We start from the raw sequence: 19382 nt of genomic DNA, 5'->3' as shown, positions 1-19382 counted from the left end.
GTAGTGCTGCTGCTGCTGCAGACACGAACAGCAAGGGTCTGGAGCCGGGGACTAAACTAAAGAGAATCTGAGGGGCTGCTACTGTACGGCCAACAGTTACAGTAGTGCAGAGTGTGTGTGTGTGTGTGTGTGTGTTATGCAGGTTTGAGTGTATGTGTGGGAAACTCAGCATGCCTTGGTACAAATAGAATGAAGACAGCTGCACTGAGAAGAACGTATCATAGCATTACCATCCTATTACACACACACACACACACACATTTAGGAACTCGTCCCCTCATTACTACAGTCCCAATCGTCCCAAGCCAGTTGTGCCAACACTCCGGTTGCTGAGTATAATACAGCAATTGTCCCAAGCCACCCAGCACTCGGCACAATACACTGATATGCCATATCTGGCACACATTATCAGGCCTTGCTCCAATAATTGACTTAGCCTTGTCATGAGCACACTGGCTAGTACCTCCAACCTCACTCACAAGATAACACCTCACACCTCACCCCTCAATCTTTTCTGTTGTTAATCGGAGACAGAACCTGGACCATTTACCCCAAACATTAATGGTCAACCAATTCTCACATCCAGGAATAGAGCTATTAAGGAGCTAAACCAATACAAAAGAGACAAATTAAAGAGAAAGAAGCTGAATTAGTCTCATTCCAGATCATGATAACAGTAACAGTATTAAAAGCTTTTATTTTATACTTGTTCTAAGAGGATTTTTGTATACTTGTTTACAATTGTGGTTAATATGCATGCGCTAAATATCCTGTGCTTTAGTTTACATTACATTAATTTTATGTCACATAATGTTATAACAATTAAAATAGTTTTTACAAAATAGACAAATTTGACAGTGTTTTTATTTCTATTTCTAAAATAAATAAAAAATAAACAAAATAAAGCTTCTTTACATTAATTTGATGCTGTAGAATATTCTAGTAAGTAATGAAATAAGTTTGCAGTGTTTTTCGTAATATTGGCAAAAATACTTTTAAATATTGTTGTATTATTTTTAAGGCCATATTGGCCACCATAACTTCCTAAAACCACTTTTCCACTGCAGTAAATAATACAGAAATAAATAAACTGAGGAATATAAGTGCAGAAATAAAATGAACTATGTCTATAAAACTTTATTTATTTCTACACTGAATTCACTTATTAAATATGAATTAAATATTCATTGTGTGCCCTATATTAATTCTAGTTTATTCATTTGTGTGTTGGACACTCACTTTTATACTACATTTATTTTTTTTTTGTTTTCACTGTTTCTTTAGTTGGTTAATTAGTTAACGTGTTTGTTTGTTTGTTAATTATTTATTTATTTTTTTTGCAAATTTGGCCCTAATTACATACTGTTGACTGTATGAGTAATAATGAAGTCATAGATAAAAATTATTTTATAATTAAATATTCATCTTATGCCCTATATTAATTCTAGTTTATTAATTTGTGTGTTGTGTACTCACTTTAATACATTTCTTTTTAATTTGTTGTCATTGTCTATTTATTTATTTATTTAGTTAATGTGTTTGTTTGATTTTTTTTTTTTTGTTGCAAACTTTATCCTACATATATGCTGTTGACTTGTATGAGTAGATAGAGCACTACAGAACTGAGGTACTGTAAATGAAGTTAGAGATAAATATTCATTTATAATTAACTATTCTTTATATATTTTATATTATATATTAATTTTAGTTTATTAATTTGTGTTGTATACTCACTTTTACACTACGTTTCTTTTTTTAATTTGTTTTCATTGTTTCTGCTTTATTTATTTATTTATTTATTCATTGATTAATTAATTTATTCAGTTAATGTGTTTGTTTGATTTATTTATTTATTTATTTTGCAAACTTGATCCTACATACATACTGTTGACTTGTTTGAGTAAAAAGAGCAATACAGAACTGAGGTAATGCAAATGAAGTTAAATATTTATTATATATTATATTATATAGTAAATATTATACATTAATCTTAGTTCATTATTTTGTGTGTTGTGTACTCACTTTAATACATTTCTTTATTATTCGTTTTCTGTTATTTCGGTTTCTGCTTTTATTTATTTATTTAGTAATTTATTGAATATGTTTGTTTGATTTATTTTATTTATTTTATTATTTATTTTTTGCAAACTTGATCCTACATATATGCTGTTGACTTGTGTGAGTAGATAGAGCAGTACAGAACTGAGGTACTGTAAATAAAGTTAGAGATAAATATTCATTTATAATTAAATATTCATTATATATTATATAATTATATATATATATTTTTTCTTTCTAATTTTATACGTCTTTTTTATTTTTTTTATTGTTTCTGCTTTTATTCACTGTTTATTTATTTATTTATTAATTGATTAATTAATTAATTAATTTAGTTAATGTTTGTTTGCTTTAATTTACTTTATTTTTGTTTGTATTATTTTTTGCAAACTTCTTCCTACATACATACTGTTATACTTACTGTTTGAGTAAATAGAGCAGTACAGAACTAATGTACTGTAAATAATAAAGTTATAGTTTAGGGGTGGTGACTGAGGGGGGAGGAGCAGTCGCTCAAATAGACACGCCTATTTCTCGTGTAGCCACGCCCACGATTTGAGTTTAACCCCGCCCCTGCTGCTTTCCTAAAAAGCTTCAAACATTAAAACCACAGTGGAGGAAGGAAAGAGCAGCAGTCACCCAAACATCATCATCCCCCACAGAGCAGCAGAACCTGGAGAGGAACCAGGAGAAGAACCAGGAGTCGAACCAGGAGAAGAACCAGGAGAAGAACCTGGAGTCGAACCAGGAGAAGTCTGTAGAAACACTGGAACTATCTGAGGATCACCAGCTGGGTTTTAATCTTTCTGATACCGGTGAGCTCTACTTTTCATTTTATCCACTTCTACTACAGCCTGTACTGCGTTGTAATGCTTGTAATTGTGAGTATATACGCTTTAATTACTTTAATTACACAGCTGACATTTCTACTTAAAGAGTATTTGTTGGTGCTTCAGTAGTTTCAAGCTTGGGAATCCAGTTTACTTGCTTTGTTTGTGTGAACACAGATTAGATTCGCTTTTTTTAAGCTGTATTTCCAGGAGAAAATACACGTTTTAATAAATATTAAACGTTTATCAAGATGTGTTTCTCTTTTTAATTAATTAATTAACTCTTTGATTGATTAATTAATTATAAATAAGCTAATTTAAAGGTTCCAGGCGAGCTCTGAAGACCCTCTCCAGCCTTTGTTTCCTTGTGTATTAAGAGCTGAACCGGTGCTTTATCTGTATTCAGATCTTTTATCGTTATTTGTGGATTTTAGAAAATCGATACAAAGTTAGTTCCACTGGAGATTTAACCCTTCAAAACACGTTTGCTAAATGTTACCCCCAGATAAACGTTTAATTCTCGTTTTTGCTGAGATAGAGCTTCTTCTTTCAGGCTCTCCAGCACGTGTGGGGAGGGGGGTCATTCACTCCATATGGAGTAGAAGGGGAGGGGGGAGGGGGGGGGTCTCCGAACTGGCTACTCTGATAACAGAGAACGTTGAATAAACGTTAACGTTTTAGTTGTATTACATCTTTTAACGTTGAGTTGATTATGGGAAAACATCATCTTTAGAACAACCTTTATTTAACATTGCATTTTAGGCTTCAATGATTGATGTTCAATCAACGTTCATTAAAAAAAACATTAGTCTGTAAAAATGAACGTTGTTTTAACATATTTTGCTATCTGGGTAAATTTCTCTTTAGTTTTAACATTGAATAAACGTTAATGGAGTGGGGAGGTGGTGGTATCCAAACTGGCTACTCTGATAGCAGAAAACGTTGAATAAATGTTAATGTTTTGTTTTGTATTACATATTTAGAAGTTGAGTTGATTATGGAATAAAAAACAACTTTAAAACAACTGTTGTTTAATGTTGCATTTTAGGAAACAATGGTTAATGTTAGAATTAATGTTGACGTTGAATCAACGTTCATTTAAAGTTTTTAAATGTTTAGAGTAAAATGTGAAAAAAAACCATCAGTATGGAAAAATTAATGTTGTTTTAACATCCTTTTGCTATCTGGGAAAATTCTACTCTGTTCTAACATTGAATAAACGTTAATGGAGTGAAGGGTAGTGGGGAGGTGGTGGTTTCCAAACTGGCTTCTCTGATAGCAGAAAACGTTGAATAAACGTTAATGTTTTGTTTTGTATTACATCTTTTAAAAGTGAGTTGATTATGGGAAAACATCAACTTTAGAACAACCTTTATTTAACATTGCATTTTAGGCTTCAATGGTTAATGATAGAATGAATGTTGACGTTGAATCAACGTTCATTTAAAAACATTAGTATGGAAAAATCAACATCCCTTTGCTGTCTGGGTAAATTTCTACTCAGTTCTAACATTAAATAAACCTTAATAGTGTGAAGGGGAGTGGGAATGTGGTCTCTAAACTGGCTACTCTTATAGCAAAAAAACATTGAATAAACGTTAATGTTTTGTTTTGTATTACATCTTTTAAAGTTGATTAATGGGGAAAAATAACCTTTAAAACAACCTCGATGTTGAATCAACATTCATGTAAAGGTTTTGAATGTTTAAAGTTAAGTTTACACAAAGTAGAAACATCAGTAGGGATAAATGAATGTTGTTTCAACATCCTTTTGCTATCTGGGTATAATTCTACTCAGTTCTAACATTGAATAAACGTTTATTATTTGGTTGTATTACATCTTTTAAATTTGATGATGGAAAAAAAAACTTTTAAACAACCTTTATTTAATATTGTTCATTGTATTTTAGGATTCATTGGTTAATTGAACGTTAAATCAATGTTCATTTAAAGGTTTTGAATAGTTGTGTTTCTAAATGCTTTGATGTGCAAGGTGCTTCTAACAAATAGAAATGATAATATTAATAATTATGCAAGTACCCCTTAGAATGCAAACATGATGTACATATTTAATGTAAGTAAAGTTTAAAACAAACCATCAGTATGGAAAAATGTCCTTTTGCTAACTGAGTAAAAATCTACTTAATTCTAATGTTGACCAAACGGTTTTTTATTTTTTTTACCTTTGATGCATTTAAACAATGTTGATCTCCGACATTAGAATTGATTTATACATGTACAGTGATTTTACGTTGATTCAACATTTATATTTTTATATATTTTGTTTGTATTTTACTCCACTTACATTAAATATGTAAATATTGTTTGTATCATACTCGTATAGCTGGTTCTTGCATTGTGTATTTAAATACTGCTTATTAATAATCATTATTTATGGGCAGCACCTTTCTCCTAAAAGCAATAATTGTAAGATTGTAAAAGAGTGTTATAGAGCTCAACTATTCCTTTAATTAAAACTTTAAAATAACTGATTTTTTTTACTAGAAAAAAATATAATATCTAATATAATCTAATCTAATTCTAATTAAGAGAGAATAAGGGGATAAAAACTACAGTAAGGATATGTGCTGTACTGATAATATGACTACTCAGAATGGTTTTATATGTATATCTGTACATATAATATTGTTATTGGTAAAGATTTCATTGCTTAAATATATTAGCTGATATATAATGGCTGATATAAAGCGAAAACGTATTATAACCATTAGAAATACTGAATTAAACTTTACTAGTAAAACTGAGTTCGAAATTCTATCTTTAGTGGCATATTAAGGTATTTTTATGCTAAAACTGCTTGTCTCTTCTTAAGGTAATTGAATGGGCTATTGATGGCCATGTGCTCTATTCTGATGCTAAGCGAGCGTCCGCTCTAAAGGGGGTTTTATTATGAATGAGGTGATGAAGAACCCTTATGGGAAGGGGTTAACGTGCCTAAATTAAAGGAAAATTTCCTCTTAATTCTTCGTAATTCTGTTGTTTAGATGTAAAATCTGTATTTTAGAGTGATTTTACAGTAATGGCGATGGGAAGCAGACGTCTGACGTGTTAATGAGGAATAATTAAGTGGGTTTGGTGTTAAAATATCATTTTAGAGACACGTTCTTAAGGTACTTAAGAAAAGTATGCAGAAATCTAAAGTGTTAAAGGGGAATTCACAGTTTTTTCCTGATTTAATTGTTGTGTAAAAGTGATTCAGGCTGGTTTAGTGTGAATAGTAATGAATAGTAGAGACTCTCATTTTAGTTGAGACATCTGTAATGCAAATATATCCAAAACTATCAGTAGATTTTTGCATGTCTTTTGACCAGATTTTGCATTAATTATGTCATTGTATTTTTGAGGCTTTGACATCAAACTGTGTATTTGGCATCAATATACACTAGTGCATCTCAAAACAAAATTAATATAATTGGAAATTTACTTTACTATTTCAGTTATTCAGTTCAAAATGTGAAATATATATTATATAGATGTATTAAACATACCAAGCTAAAGCCCTGGTCTCAGGAGGATGTAGAAGAACAAGCCTCTTTATTTTTACCACCAACCGCTCAAAAAAATGACCAAAAACGCACCAAAACATGGGGTTTTTACCAATGTGTTTTAACTGAACCATGAATTTTCTGTACCATTACACCCCTAGTCATTAATGTATTTATCATGACAGGCGTAGTTGCAATATATTGTATACTAAAGACTATGGCACACCCCTATTTTTCAATGCTGTGATTATTGCTGTGATAGTTAGTATGACCCTGTCTGTTTTGTGTCTTTAAAATAAAAGTCATTGACTGATTTGTTTACTTGAGAGAAGTGCAGTTGGAGTGCACTGGCCGCTGACCGCACCAGAAAAAACACACAAGCGTGCGCTCGTGAGTACACGTGAGGCGTCACAGTGCTTTACGAGTATTTACCACTGGTGCTAGACCAGTACTCTTGTTGTGAGGTTGCAGCAGATGGCCGGAGCGTGTCATCTGAGAGGGATCCTGTCGGACGTGACTCTGTGGAGGGTCTCTGAGGTCAGAGGGTGAGAAGAGAGAGAGACAGAGAGAGACAGAGAGAGAGTGGGAAGCCACTGTTTTGGATAGTTGTAACGGAAATGGCTTTTAAAACAGCTTAATTATATAAACTGAAGATTAGTATTGTAAGAGTGCATTACTTTAAAAGGCTCATAATAACAGTAAACAGTAATTTATTCTGATAACTCCTAGTTAACGAGTGTTTTTCTGTTTATATGTACTCAGTGTGAAGTAATCCCCTACCTGGGAACAGTCGGCGGTGGTTGTTGTGGTGTGTGTGTGGTTGTTGTGGTGTGTGTGGGGGGTATTTAGACATGTGAACACAGTGAACGCCTGCCTGTGTGGTGCCGACTTCGCCCTGGACGTAAACATAGCCCTCACCCGGGGTCAAAGTTCACGAGAGTGCTGAGAAACGGCGAGGAGTCGTGACCTGTGGTGAACATGTCCGGTTCTGTGGGAAGGATTCAGGTGTTTGTGGACCAGAGCAAACATCACCAAATTCTAACGCACGTGTTTGTGAAGATGTGGAAACGTTGGACCTGACCTCACCATGTGATGCGAATGTTTGCTGTGGAGTGATCTGTCGGGTGGCCTGTTGCATTGTTACTGGGTTATTTTTAATATTTTTCCACACATCAGAAGCTTGTTTCAGGTTATAGCAGCTCCAGGAAGAGAGAAAGACTGTCTGTTAAAAGAATTTGTCTTCTAAATGTTCTGGTTTTCATAAAGTGTGTCAAGATAATGGGGCTCCAAGTGGTCCAGCTGTGAAGCTCCAGCTCATCCCAATTCACCTCAAACAAATCACCATCTCAGTTGATCAGGTTTAGATCAGGGGATTAATGAGGAGGACTAACACTTTTTTTACTTTTTACTACATAACTCCATACAGTTTGTGTCCCTTAATTGTTTTAATGTCTTTAATATTAATCTACAATGTAGAAAATACATTAAATAAAGAAAAAAAGATCTATTAGATCAATCAACGATCTAATGCGCTGCCACTATGATCAGGAGATCACTGGTTTGAATCCCGGTCATGCAGCTTGCCATCATCTGCCGGAGCCCTGAGAAAGCACAATTGCCCTTGCTCTCTCTGGGTGGGTACAGTAGATGGCGCTCTCTCTTTCCCCTCATCACTCCTAGGGTGATGTGGATCAGCACAATGCTGCGTCTGTGAGCTGATGTATCAGAACCAAGTCGCTGTGCTTTCCTCCGAGAAAGCTACTCCACAATGCTGCATCAGCAGAATTATTGAACTGAATCCTTTAATCCTTGAATGGGTGGGACAATTGGCTTGGCTAAATTGGGAGAAAATGAATGAAAGAATGAGTAATGAAACATCCCAGCACTGCTTAAATATTTTTATAAACATTTCCTAACCTTTAAAAAATGCTTTTATTGTGGTACTTGTGTACGCAGACACATCATCAATCAATCAATAAATCAATCAATCAATATATAGATTAGTCAGTCAATAATGCCGCCCACTGGTGATGTCCAACCATCTGCATCTCACTTCTGCAGCTCAGCCAATCAGCTTTCCCTCCTGCCCTGCCCCTAAACCCATACATCATCCAGTGCTCCTGCAAAATTACGCTTCCATTTTTAGCCCTTAATCCAGTGTGAAATGGACTTGTGTCCAGATTTTGCTCACACTGCCAAGAGCAACAATTGGTCTTTTATATAATATTATTTTTAATATTAATTTATGTGACACTGATTTTCTGGTTTTCAATGGCTGTAAGCCATAATCATCAATGCTAAAGAAATAAATACTTTAAAATAGATCACTCTGTGTTTAATACATCTATATAATATGAGTTTCACATTTTGAACTGAATTACTGAAATAAAGTAACTTTTCAATGATATTCTAATGTACTGAGGTAGAGAATAAAGAGTACTTATATAATTATTTGCAGCAAATTTTGTATGTTTGTACTTGAATTAAACAGTAAAATTGAGTAATAAAGATAGAGTTGCACAGTTTTAATGGAGGTTAATTACAGCCTGTGATTTGGCAGAACACCCAGAGACTACAACAGAATTAAAGCTGTATATCCGAGCCGCAGTTTTATAATTAGGTGCACAGTGGTTCTGTCATAATGGGTTTTGATAGGCTTCAGAAGCAACAGGTGTTCTCCTCAAGACGCTGCCTTATGTTGCAGATTTTTGTGAGAGCATAAGGCAGAGTGATTATCAGGTATTATATTGAGCATTTCAGTACTTCCCCCGTCTCCCTACGTCCATTTATAACATGTTTACTGGTGGTGTTGTGTCCCGGCGGCACCGGGTTGCCAGGGCTGCTTTCTGAGAGATGGCTGGGAGAGTAATGAACTTTAGGGTTTATTCAGTGTAGCTGATGTACAGGGGTTGGACAATGAAATTTAAACACCTGGTTTTAGAGCACAATAATTGATTGTGGTGACGGACAGTTCTGGTGGAAACAGGAGAGTTGAGGTGCACATTGAATTCTGCCGTGATTTGATCAGCCGTGGTTTTATGTTTTTTGGATACAATCCGGATTAGCACCCGAACATCCCTTTCAGACAGCTTCCTCTTACAGTGTCCACAGTTAATCCTGTTGGATGTGGTTGGTCCTTTTTGGTGGTATGCTGACATTACCCTGGATACCGTGGCTCTTGATGCATCACAAAGACTTGCTGTCTTGGTCACAGATGCTCCAGCAAGACGTGCACCAACAATTTGTCCTCTTTTGAACTCTGGTATGTCTCCCATAATGTTGTGTGCATTGCAATATTTTGAGCAGAACTGTGCTCTTACCCTGCTAATTGAACCTTCACACTCTGCTCTTACTGGTGCAATGTGCAATTAATGAAGATTGGCCACCAGGCTGCTCCAATTTAGCCATGAAACCTCCCACACTAAAATGATGACAGGTGTTTCAGTTTCATTGTCCAACCCCTGTAGGTGATGTAGGTGATGTTGAAGGTGGACAGGCAGTTGAAGGATTTGCTGTGTTTCAGCAGATGCTCACCTTGGTTGACTCGCTTTTCTGATATGTGAAAAAAGTGAGTGCTTCTGTCCTCCCTGGGACTAATCTGTGGTATTTACTCCATGTTTAATGACACTAGGCTGGCCCACAGCCAGAGAGCCCACAGCGGGAGGCCTTTAATTCGTTTGTTTGGGTCTAGATAAATACCATTGTGTTCTCACTGTGATTTTTCTCCTGCCTGGTTTACACTACACAACTGTTTTTAGTGATTAGGTTGGTGTACAGTTTACACAGGGTCACCAATTACAAAATATACACGATTTTTCACTTTGGAAAATAGATTCTCTTTAAAAACATGTTTTAAAATGAGAACACAACCCAGAGAATCTGTACAGAAGAGAATACACACAGATCACCAGAATCTCAAATCAGTCTGAAATGAATGAGTTCTAATGGAGCAACTGCGTAAAATTGCAGTTTGTAAATAGTGCTGGGCGGTATACCACTTCATCTTTCGCATATCGCCATACCACTAGAGGTGCTGCCGAGCACCATGTAAAACAGCACCGGCAAATTAGCAGATAGAGTTCGCAAGTTGACACTAGCCGGTTAGCTTCCTCAAGAGAAATGAGTACAGCACTTTATCTGAGGAGTTCCTGCTGCTCTTCTTGACTGTATGAGTGTTTTTATCCGAGTAATATCAAAAAAACAACAGCAAACAGCAATTATTCACTCAGAAAAGAGAGGAATGGAATTGCACAATCGATCCACAGCTCAGATAAAAGTTCGTCTCCTCCATCAGACGAGCCCAGAATTAGTCCTGAGTACAGAATCATTTATTCAGCACAAGTGATAAAAATCCCTAAAACTTAAATATTTTAATACTGTAGCTTGAAGGATATTTTAAATGCACACTGAACTGAATTTATTTGTTAACTGGAGAAAGAAGGTAAATCTGGCTGATTTTAATACTCGTTTAATACTGCACTGCCTTTAATGGCTTCAATAATAACATATTGTAAATTGAATAGAGCAATAGAACTTAAATATCTCTTTGAATACTTACATTTTAAGTATTTTTGCACCATTTATAATGTTTATGGAGCTTTTTAAAATTTTAGTTCTGTAAAGGAAGCTGTGTTAAAGCTGTTGGCATATCTGTTTTTTTAAGGTCTATTGTTTACATTCTTTAGATGTTTTTTTTTTGTGCTACAAAAGTCTGCTACAATAACTTGTTTCATATATTGTTTAAATTTGTGATACATATACTGTATATATGCACACTGTTGTGTTTTAAACATCATATGGTTATGAACATTTGTCACAAAGGCATGGAAAATCATGGGTATTAATTGGTTTAAAAGTGTATGAACACTGTATATAAATATAATTGTATTTTAAATGAATATGTGAGTACATATATATAAGTATAAACATGATCAAAAATGTATAATAATTTTTGCGCAATTGCTCCTTAAGAATCCATTCATTTTGGACCTTTTTAGAGATTCTCTGGCATGGCATCTCTAGTTCTTACCTACCTTTAATTTCTTTTGACAAAATGGGTTTTTGGAAAGTAGCCATATCAGAGTCTGTGATTTTCAACACATCTTTGAACTTGCTTTATTCGGTAGACCGTCATTTCCCTAAACTCAGCAGTGCGAATATTGCATAAGCGTTGGAGTCAGCATATGAATTTGATCCGCTGTGTTATTCCAGATTTGCAATTAACCTTTTGTGGCCTACTGACCTGAATGCTTCCTCCCTTCTTATTACCCAACCCCCCCGTCTCATCGCCAGGCCGAACTCACAGAGCGGAAGCTGGTTAACCATTCGTCTTTAATATGACGTCCTCGACCTGCCAAGCATTTTAAGTGGACGCTGCTTGACCTCCACATCCACACATCACTTGTTAAACTATTTTTTGTGTGTTTGTCTATGAGCTGGGGTCACACGAGAAAGAACTATTCTGTTTCTATTCCATAAATAGAATGTTGTTTAGGTTTATTTGGATCGCAGTGGAAGACCATCCTGAAGGTAGTTGCCGTAGTAGTCTTAAAATTACGAGAGACTGTTATAACATCTCAAGATGTTAAGAAGGAGAAATTAGAATATACAGCTCTGGAAACAACATAAGAGACCACTTAAAATTGATGAGTTTATTTGATTTTACCAAATTGAAAACCTCTGGAATATAATCAAAAAGATGGACTGAGATGACTGTAAAGCATAAAGGCTTCCAAAAGCAGTGTGTAAGACTGGTGGAGGAGAACATGATGCCAAGATGCATGAAAACTGTGATTACAAAGCAGGGTTATTCCACCAAATATTGATTTCTGAACTCTGAAATCTTACTTTATGAATATGAACTTGTTTTTTTCTTTGCATTATTTGAGGTCTGAAAGCTCTGCATCTTTTTTTTTTATTATTTCTGACATTTCTCATTTACTGCAAATAAATGCTCTAAATGACAATATATCTATTTTGGAATTTGGGAGAAATGTTGTCTGTAGTTTATAGAATAAAACAACAATGTTCATTTTACTCAAACATATACCTGTAAATAGCCAAATCACAGTGGTCTCCTATTTTTTTCTTTTTCTAATTTTAACTATATATATGCCTAAAATCCCTTTAAGGTGGTTCATGTTGGTCAATTTTAACTGTAAAGCTAACAGTGGACTAAAATCTTAATTTAACATTTTTTTTTTTGAGAATGCTTTGAGTTTCAGTGTTAAGTTCATTACTTGTATGTTAAAGATACACTTGTATCTAGAGGAGGTGCAGCGGCTGACAGACTGGTGTACAGTCAACAACCTTCACCTGAATGTGGACAAGACAAAGGAAATGGTTGTTGACTTCAGGAGAGCACAACACACCCACTATCCACTCAACATCGACGGGTCCTCTGTGGAGATTGTTAAGAGCACCAAGTTCCTTGGTGTCCACTTAGCAGATAACCTCACCTGGACCCTGAACACCAGCTCTACAGCCAAGAAAGCCCAGCAGCGTCTCTACTTCCTCCGGAAGCTGAGAAAGGCCCGTCTCCCTCCACCCATCCTCACACTCTTCTATAGAGGGACCATTGAGATCATCCTGAGCAGCTGCATCACTGCCTGGTTTGGGACCTGCACCGTCTCTGACCGCAAGACCCTCCAGCGTATTGTGAGGACAGCTGAGAGGATCATCGGCGTCTCTCTCCCCTCCATCACGGACATTTACACCACCCGCAGCATCCGCAAAGCAACCAGCATTGTGAATGACCCCACTCATCCCTCACACGAACTGTTCTCCCTCCTGCCTTCGGGAAGAAGGTACCGCAGCATCCGGTCCAGCACGACCAGATTCTGCAACAGCTTCTACCCCCAAGCCATCAGACTCCTTAACTGCAGAGACTGAACTGATGGTTTTTCTGTACATGCACACACACTCTTACCCCACTTACCCCAGAAAATGGAAAGCACTAAAAACCCTACTACCTCACTGGACTCTATTGCACACTGTGTAATAGAGTAATTACTACCTCACCTGGTCTTTTTTGCACACTGCATAATTTGCACACTGTCTTGTTATTTATTTATTATTCTTTGTCTGTATGGTGTTGTATTGTCTGTCTGCACTTTTGTACTGTTGCACTATTGTTCTGTCTACACTGTGTTTATGTGCACCATGGTCCCTGGAGGAACGTTGTTTCGTTTCACTGTGTACTCTGTATATAGCTGAAATGACAATAAAAACCACTTTGACTTTGACTTTGACTTGTGTTGGCAGCTTTTAATAGTGGCGATTTGATCTGTGTATGCTTTTATGCTCCAGCTCAATCATATCCAAATATTTTCCGTGGTTTATTTTGGGACTGGTCGGGGTTATGGAGCCCCGCCGCTTGTTTTGTCAGTGTGATGTTTAATAAGGCTCCTGTTTGACTGCAGGTTTATGAAGTGGGAGGTTTGGAGGAAGCCCCTCGTTCACTGTGTTGGTCTCAGACTGTCTTTAAGCCGGTGAGATACGTGGTTTGGTATGATGGTTATTTACTTCATGCTGTCCTCACTATCTCTGACCTCTGTGTGGTAGTGGTGGTGGTGTTTGGGGGGGGCAGCAGGGACGCTGGGTATTTGATATCATGTCGGCTCTGAGAGGTTCATGGTGACCCAGTGTCCCTCACATGCCACACAGCATGTATTCCAACACAGGCAGGGGTTGCTAATGCTGGTATCTTAGCGACAAGATACTGCTGAGGATGCAGCTTGATTTTAGAAGATGTTCCTGGACAAGGTTCATCCTAAACGTGGTTTATTATTATCTCAAATGATGTTCTTCACCCTGATTCAGTTCATAGCAAATGATGTTCCAGGGCAACTTTCTTCCACAGGCTGAATCTGTTTATTCCATTCAAAAGATGATGGATGGATGGATGGATGGATAGATGGGGGTGTGTCCATGGTGCGACCAGAATTGCCGGAAAGAAAAAGTGTGACAGAGTCTTCAGTTTGCTGTGCTGAGAGGAGGCCTGAGGGACAAAAGACTTTCTGAGTCTGTCTGTGGAGCAGGACTGGGACAGCAGTCTACCGCTGAATGAGCTCCTCTGCCTGGTGATGGTGCTGTGAAGAGGGTGGTGAACATTGTCCATGATGTTCAGCAGCTTGCTGAGGGCTCTCCTCTCTGCCAGTGGTGTTAAGGACTCCAGCTCTAATCCCAGCACAGAACCAGCTTTTCTCACCAGCCTGTCCAGTCGTCCAGCGTCCCTCTTGCTGATGTTTCAGGATAAGGTTCTTCTACAGCCTGGTTCAGTGAATCTCAGAAGATGTTGTAGGACAAGGTTCTTATTCAGCCTATTTGAATAAATCTAAAAGGATATTACAGGTCGTATTTAACTTGTTTTAGTAAATCTCACAAGATGTTCCAGGACAAGGTTCTTCCTTGACCTGATGCAATTAGTTTCAGGTCATCTCAGAAGATGTTCTAAGACAAGGTTCTTATTTAACCTATTTGAATAAATCTTAAAGGATATTACAGGTCAAGTTCATCTAAGAAGATTGATCTCAGCCTGATTCAGTTAATCTCAATAGATGTTCCAGGAGTTGTCCTCAGCCTAATTCCATAAATCATAGATGATGTTCCAGGACAAGGTTCTTGTTCAGCCTGTGTCAGTAAATCTCAAAGGATGTTCCAGGACAAACATCTCAAAAGATGTTTTTTTTTCTTCAGCCTGATTCTTTTCATCTCAAAAGATGTTCTAGGACAAGGTTCGTCCTCAGCCTGGTTTAGTCAATCATAAAATATGTTGCAGGACAAGGTTCATTCTCAGCCAGGTTCTCTTTGTCTCAAAAGATATTCCAGGACAAGGTTCTTTTTCAGCCTGATTTGACTAATCTCAAAAGACCTTCAAGAACAATAGTCGTCCTCAGCCTGATTCAGTTAAGCTCAACAGATGTTCTAGGACAAGGTTCTTCTTAAGCCTGTTTCAGTGAATCTCAAACTATATACCAGGACAAAGTTGCCCTTAGCCTGGTTCCACAAATCTCTGAAGACCTTCTAGGACAAGGTCCTTATTCAGCCTGTTTCAGTAAATCTCAAACTATGTTCCAGGAGTTGTCCTCAGCCTAATTCCATAAATCATAGATGATGTTCCAGGACAAGGTTCTTATTCGACCTGTTTCAGTTAATCTTAGAAGATGTTCTAGGACAAGGGTTTTCCTTAGCAAATTATATCTTTATACAGTAAATATAGCTTTACAGTAAATTATAGTTATATATAGTATATAACCTTTTTCCATGGAAACCAAGGAAACAATTCCCAAATGCATGATAACCATCCTTTAATTGTCTTTTCTATATGCAAATCTAACTTTAAACTTGCACCTTGAACTTGGCAGCACCTTGGTTTTATAGTCAGGAACATCCTGCCACTAACTATAATAACTAAAGAACTGCAGGAATTTCTTGCCTTAGCTTAATTCAGTGTTCATAACTCAAACATCAGAAAAATAGGATCTAATGGGAGAACATATTATGGGGCGGGCATTGAAGTAGAAACACTCATTTACTCAAGTCTGTGTGCTGTGCTAGATTTAGTTTGGTAATATGCGGGAGGCGCAGTGTGGTTCAGTGATCTACAGCGCTGCCACTATGATCGGGAGATGGCTGGTTCGAATCCCTGTCCTGCATCTTGTCATCAGCTGCCAGAGGCCTGAGAGAGCACAGTTGCCCTTGCTCTCTCTGGGTGGGTACTGTAGATGGCGCTCTTTCCCCTCATCACTCCTAGGGTGATGTGGATCAGCACAAGGCTGCGTCTGTGAGCTGATGTATCAGAACAGTGTCGCTGCGCTTTCCTCCGAGCGTTAGCGCTGTGATGCTACTCGGCAATGCTACAGCATCAGCAGCAGTTTAAACAGCTGAGTAGCAGCTTAATGGGTGGAACAATTGGCCTAGATAATTTAGGCGAAAATTGAAGAAAATTAGGAATAAAATAAAAAGTTATGTATAGGAAATATGCATAGATGAGTTAGCCTAGCACAACAGCTTTCTGTGCAGAACCAGAAGCCAGTCAGGACGCTCAGTCACAGGCTATTAAAGGCGGCGGAGGGATAATTTTACATGTAGCCCTACATTAATACTCTTATAAATTTAGCATGGTGTGCTCTGTGCACTCCTGGGGTTGAGGTGGTATGACACTCGCAGGCCAGGACATACTGCTGGCAGAGACAGAAGGTTAGGCCACGGTCAGGATTTGATTTATTTATTTATATATATATATATATATATATATTTGTTTTTTTGAGCTGTAGCGAAGTCAGTTGAGGTTGAATTTTTCGCTCATGCCTGAGTGTCAATACGCCCAAGTAGGTTTAGGTGTATTCATATAGGGCTAGCTTGTTTGAACATGTGGTAATGAGCACTGATAAGTCACGTGTGCACGTGAGCGAGGCGTGCTGCTCTCATGGGAATACTCCAGTTACTCCAGAGGTCTATTCCCTGACCTTCACTCCTCTCAGTTTAAGAACATGAAGACGGTACATTAAATTTTTATTTGGGGGGAATAAGTCTGGGAATCTGCTGATTCACAGTAACTCAAAATAGGTAGGCTACCCCTGAACTCCCTCACAGTGGACGTGACTATTTAATTTCTACCACAAATCTACATTCTTCTTTAGCCTGGTTCAGTGAATTGCAAAAGCTCTTCCAGAACAAGGTTGTTCCTCAAGTTGACTCTGTGAATCTCAAAAGATGTTCCTCTGCCTGGTGTATCCTAAGCATGATTACGTTCATCTCAAAAGATGTTCCAGAGCAATGTTTTTCTCCTTAAGCTGATTCAGTTTTTTATTTCAAAAGATGTTACAGGGCAAGGTTCTTCCTCAGCCTGATTCACTGAATCTCAAAAGGTCTTCTGAGGAAAGGTTCTTTCTCAGCATTGTTCTGTTGATATCAAAAGCTCTTCCAGGTCAAGGTTCTTCCTCAACATGATTCATTGAATCGTAAAAGATGTTCCGAGCCAATGTTTTTTTCCCTCAAGCTGATTTCAGTTTTGTTATCTCAAAGATGTTCCAAGGCAAGGTTCTTCCTCAGCCTGATACAGTTTATCTCAAAAGATGTTCCTCTGCTTGATGCATCCTAAGCTTGATTCTGTTAATCTAAAAAGATGTTCCAGGACAAAGTTCATCATCAACCTGATTCATTTTATCTCAAAAGATGTTCCAAGGCAAATTTAATCTCAAAAGATGTTTTAGGCCAAGATTTTTCCTCAGTAGGGTTCACTGAATCTCAAAAAATGTTCCAAAGCAAGGTCCTTCCTCAGCATTGTTCTGTTGATCTCAAAAGCTCTTCCAGGTCAAGGTTCTTCCTCAGCCTGATTCATTGCCTTGGAACATCTTTTGAGATTCAATGTCCTCTGCCTGATTCAATTTATCTCAAAATGTGCTTCTCCACCTGATGCATCCTAAGCATGATTCCGCTCATATAAAAAGATGTTCCAGGGTTAGGTCCTTCCTCAGCCATGTTCAGTAAATCTTAAAAGATGTTCCAGGACAAGATTCTTCCTCAACATGATTAACTGAATCACAAGATGTTCCTAGGCAGAGTTCTTTCTCAGCCTGATACAATTTATCTCAAAAGATGTTCCTCTGCTTGATGCATCCTAAGCTTGATTCTATTAATCTAAAAAGATGTTCCAGGACAAAGTTCTTCATCAGCCTGATTCCTTTTATCTCAAAAGATGTTTCAAGGCAAATTTAATCTCAAAAGATGTTTTAGGCCAAGATTTTTCCTCAGTAGGGTTCACTGAATCTCAAAAGATGTTTCAAAGCAAGGTCCTTCCTCAGCATTGTTCTGTTGATCTCAAAATCTCTTCCAGGTAAAGGTTCTTCCTCAGCCTGATTCATTGAATCATTGTTCCAAGGCAAGGTCCTCTGCCTGATTCAATTTATCTCAAAAGGTGCTCCTCCAACTGGTGCATCCTAAGCTTGATTCCGTTCATATAAAGAGGTGTTCCAAGGCTAGGTCTGTCTTCAACAAGATTAACTAAATCTCAAGATGTTCCAAGGCAAGGTCCTTCCTCAGCCTGGTTCAGTGAATCTCAAGATGTTCCAAGGCAAGGTCCTTCCTCAGCCATGTTCAGTAAATCTCAAAAGATGTTCCAGGACAAGGTTCTTTCTCAGCCTGATTCAATTTATACCAAAAGATGTTCCTCCGCCTGGTGCATCCTAAGCATGATTCTTTTAATCTCAAAAGATGTTCCAGGACAAGGTTCGTCTTTAACCTGGTAGGATTGTGCATGACCCAACATCGCGATTAATACATGTCTGTATTAATTTTAAACATTTCATGTTATTCACGCAAATAGAATAAGCCTGCTCGTTGTGCGTCGGGAAACTTGCTCATTGTCAGCCAGTGTTGGGCACCTTACTTTGAAAAAGTAATTAGTTATAGTTACTAGTTACTTCTCCAAAAAAGTAACTGAGTTACTAACGGAGTTACTCCACTATAAAAGTAATTAGTTATAGTTACTAGTTACTTCTCCAAAAAAGTAACTGAGTTACTAACGGAGTTACTCCACTATAAAAGTAACTAGTTACCAGTAAAAGTAACTATTGACTTTTTTTACTTGCCCCTTAAGAAATGTACAAAAGAAAATAAATTATGTAATATCAATTATTATTACATAAATAACAAACGAAAATAAACCCAAAATGTTGACAAAAATATAATCTAACGAATTTCAAAACATAAACCCTATAACCTGGCTTGAAGTACAAATACTCATTTACTCAAGTTCATCATAGTTACTTGACCTTAATCCTTAACCCGATTCAGTTTATCTCCAAGGCAAGGTTCTTCCTCATGCTGGTTAGGACTTCCTTAGTAGAACTGTGGATCGAATATAACAGATTAAACCAATCAAACTTACGAAATGAAAGAAATGAACCATTCTCTTTTCTGATGTCCAATACCAGTTTCAACCAAAAATGTTCACACTCGGTTTTCTTCAAAAATGTGCATTAGC

At 37.1% G+C, this 19382-nt stretch overlaps 1 protein-coding gene across 3 annotated transcripts in view; it reads left to right on the top strand.

Moving 5' to 3' along the window:
- The first annotated feature begins 2668 nt into the window (after positions 1 to 2668).
- The window catches only part of slc38a3b (solute carrier family 38 member 3b), a 55951-nt gene continuing 39237 nt past the window's right edge, over positions 2669 to 19382 (top strand). For all 3 annotated transcript variants that reach the window (XR_002650693.2, XM_022675540.2, XM_022675539.2), the window contains exon 1: positions 2669 to 2873. The gene's annotated coding sequence lies outside the window, so the exon portion shown is untranslated. The remainder of the gene's footprint in view (positions 2874 to 19382) is intronic.

The sequence above is a fragment of the Astyanax mexicanus genome, chromosome 5 (genome assembly GCF_023375975.1).
Source record: "Astyanax mexicanus isolate ESR-SI-001 chromosome 5, AstMex3_surface, whole genome shotgun sequence".
Taxonomy (NCBI): domain Eukaryota; kingdom Metazoa; phylum Chordata; class Actinopteri; order Characiformes; family Acestrorhamphidae; genus Astyanax; species Astyanax mexicanus.
Note: the sequence above shows the minus strand (reverse complement) of the source record. Positions and strands in the feature narration are given on the sequence as shown.